This window comes from Morone saxatilis, unplaced genomic scaffold (assembly GCF_004916995.1).
Source record: "Morone saxatilis isolate NCDOM2014 unplaced genomic scaffold, NCSU_SB_2.0 Contig3, whole genome shotgun sequence".
Lineage (NCBI taxonomy): Eukaryota > Metazoa > Chordata > Actinopteri > Moronidae > Morone > Morone saxatilis.
In genome coordinates, this window is record NW_023339873.1 from 20,488,752 (window position 1) to 20,492,912 (window position 4,161).

A 4,161-nucleotide genomic window follows, 5' to 3' on the forward strand; every position below is an offset into this window, starting at 1 on the left:
AATGTAAATTATAATTAATATCACTGGCAAAAACCTGTTTTTACCCTACTATTTCATGACAAAATGACTGCTGTGAGAAAGGTCTTTTGACGTGTAACCAGCCACTGTGAACAGCTTTCTGTTCAGTCAATCTGTGCTTCATCTTTAAAGAAATTACCTCAGTCTCACCAAATCAATAACATCTTCTAAACGCTGCTTAAAACGAACTTTTATCTGATCTTTAGTTCTAATTTACATTGATTATTGTTCATGAGTTTTTTTTATCTTGTCTTTCCAGACAGCACAAAAAAAACCCAATCTTCCTGCTGTACAGAAAATCTGATCCATGCCTCTGAAACACCACAGTGTAGTTGTGCTCAGCGGATCATTTTAAGAAGATGTCAGAAGAGTGTAATATGATTGTGTTTGTGGCCCAGTGCCCTTCAGACGTCAATAGTTGAAATCCTAGCATGGGCACTTTCTTTGAAATCAAACACTGAGTTTCAGGGATGTTTCAACCTGCTCAAGTGGTTGGACAGATATTGTGTAATTTAATCATTTCAAAGGAATTTGCTTAGTTTGCAAAGGCAGCTATGACAACTGAGAATGAAGCGTACATTTGTTGAGTTTATCTAGTCATTATTCATTACAATAAGGACATATTCTATGATACACACACTTGCAGCTAAAACAATCAACCCAAACAATATGCTACACACCCCTCTGATCTATATTTTGTGTTTATTGTATATTTTGTGTACATGATCACACACAGTGACTATTGTAACCTGGACATACAGATTTCTCAGTTCCTGTCACTACCATGTGTGGTTGGATGAAATCGATTCGACCCTGAGATCTGATTACAGCTCAGACTGAGTAAAAGTCATACAAACAGATAGGTGACCTTTTATTCGTCTTTCCTTTCCTTTCCTTTTCTTTTCTTTTCCAGGTGATGCTTCCGCCAGAATGCAAGCTTTTCCCCTTCCACTGTAAAAGTAGCATTTCAGGAACACTCCCTTCATTTGAACGCAACACATTCATTGTTAGGCAATGTGCATGTGCTGAGTAAGCAGAACAGCTGATTACCCCACAAGGGGAATTAAAGGGAAATTGATTGTGAAACTTGTGAAGCGATCGTGACTGTAGCAGAGCAGTAAAAGGTAACAAGACATGATGAACAAATGGAGACACTGAGACATTATTATGGTCATTCTGGTGCTGGAGTACAAACTACAAAGTGTTCAGGATGAGGCTGCAAAAATAGTTTTTATAGGCCATTTGATATCCTACTTTTAGAACACAAAACACTGAGGTGTTTTTAATTACATATTTGATTGATAAAAATGTTCTTCATGCTGTCAGAGGAAAAGAAGGTTGTTAATGTTAATCTCTTAATTAGAAGAATTCTGCAACTAAACACGCATATATCTGACTCCGAATGGAAACAGAACATTAAATGGAACTAAGTGTGTGTTACCAAATGGAAAAGTGATCAGTTAGAGTTAACCTGAACCCTTCAGGAGTCAGTGCAATTCGAAAACAACAGCATGTAAGGATAGAATGAATCTTGAGTAAGCATAGAATGAATCTTGAGTAAGGATAGAATGAGTCTTTCTGTGGAAGATATCACTGACTGTAACAGGAATGTGATATTGTGAAGTCAATATTAGATTGTATTAGACAAAAATACATTTCTACAAGCACATATACTGTATAATATTATTCAGTAAAAGGAAGCATTTCAATTTGATACATTTCACAATGTATTTCCAGGCATATGGCGTCATTTAATATGCTGTATCGTACAAGCAGGCTCAAATAACGTTCCATGTATAAATGGTAGTTTTTGAGTAAGCGTAAGATGGAAAGTAGAGTTCACGCTACAGTGAAGAATCATAATAATAATAATAAAAAGAAAAATCATCTTAATTTACATTGATATATATTAATCTGTGAGTAAACAAGGTGTTTATTGTGTTGTGTTCACTCCTCAAACTGAGCCATCATATCAGTAACAACAGTGATTTTCCTGCTATGAAAGGTCAAAATGTGAAAAAGGCCTGTTAAGTCCCGCCAGCAAGCACAATACCAGAACTTAGAGACAGAACATCTGAATTGAATGCAACCATTATGAATTCATTATTAAGTAATTCGTTATACCTGTGCTTTTCCTGCTATGACATGTCAAAATGTCTGTGGTGAACAAAGCCTGTTAGTAAAGAAGTTGAATAGGAAAAATCCAACACTGCAAACCTGAAACCAGGGTTCTATTGGATCATTTGCTTAGGGAAAAAAACTGCACTGTTAATAAAAATGTTTGAGGAGGGGTGCGTACGGCAAAGTCAGGTGGTTTGGGGTTTGCCACTGCATATGACCCCGTCACATCATACATGAAACTAAAAGTGACATAGTTACAGCTAAAATGTGATGGCAAGTTAGTAAGAAGATTATTCAAAAACACAAAAAGTGTGGACCAGGAGTGCCGCTTTTATACCAAATTAACTCTGGTTATTGAACTTGTTCCCTTCAGGTTTCAATAACATTTAACAATAAATAATCTTCCTATTATGAATAAACCCGATGAAAACCCTGATGGCATGTTTTCACTTTCGCAAGCAAGGAACTTCCAGTGCTCTTGTTGGATCTCATGGGGGTCACTAACAGGTTTATGCTTTCAGTCCCCACAGCACAGACACTGTGTCTATATTCCTGTGCAGGCTGTCCTTCAGTACTGAGATGACAACACAGATATTGCTGACGTTCACTTATAGCAATGAACTAAATCTGAGTGCAGTGCTGTGTGACTTTGAGCGTAAAGGCAGGACGCAGGAGGATGAACCCAAGCATAGAAAGTGACCATACCCCTGAGTGCTGACATAGACGTTTATTTAAGGCCCAAAGACACGAGCTGCTTAGCAATTCCTTGACACCTGACAGCTGCAAAATAGCAAAAAATGCTGTAGTCATCCGCTGCCAGAGAAAACACTGACTAAAGATCCCCACCACCATGATTTATATTAAATCATTTGGACTCGGATAGAAGTTTCTGTTGTGTACAGTATTGGCATTGTTTGGAGGGCAGCTCGGATATTTGGTCTGTTTTCATTGATCGGCACATTCTTATCTGTGGAAAAGATAACAGAGACAACGCACAGAGATACTGTTGATGAAGCAGCAGGAAGGAGAGCATTATAGCACAGCATGATTAAATGTTTGCTTACAGATTCAATACAACTGTGAAATATAACATGTAAACAGCTGCATGGAAGAAATATAAGAAATCACAGTTAAAAGACTATCGATACTTATTGAGGGATGAATTGTGAATTCAGCACTGTGCGAGGATTTTTATTGACTTTAACTGTTGTTGACCAGAGCACATTGATTAAGAACTAATTACACTGATGAGCAAACAAACAGTGAGAAGCCTCTCCTTGGATTAAGCAATTAAAAGCCTGACACAAATGACATCGATAAATAGCAAATGAGGACTTCAACAGCATGTCAGGACTGGAGACAAGCTTGGACAAAGGACAGGAATGAATGAACAACTACAGAATGCTGCGTCATTTTTTTTCAGTGGGCATGAATTTGGAGTTTGGATGTGACTTTTACTGTCACACTTTCATGATGCATTTAATGGCTTGAAAAAAGGCCATTACACTTGTTTGACTTGTCCATACTGTAAATGAAGTCAGTGTTAAAGGAACAGATCTACATCTTGTCGAATTACTGGCTTTTGGCCAAAGTTAGATGAGAACATTGATACCAATCTCGTATCTGTACACTGTGTAGCTGGAGAGAGCAGCTGGTGAGCTTAGCTTAACAAAAAGCCCGGAGAGGGGAGGGAAAACAGCTAGCCAGGCTCTGTCAGTAGGACAAACAAATTCTACTACAAACAAATACTAATCTGTACAACAATTCGTTGTTTTACATGGAGTTATGTGCCATAGTATGTCTTGGTTGCCTGGCAACTGGTCCTGGCCAAGAAATAGTCTGTGCTGGTAAGTGCTTTTGTTACGTTTGGACAGAGCCAAATTAACAGTTTTTCCTGTTTCCAGTATTTATTATGCTTTATTAAGCTTAAAGGTCCAGTGTGTAAAATGTAGGAGGATCTATTGGCAGAAATGGATTTTAATATTCATAGATATGTCATTAGTTTATAATTACCTGAAAATA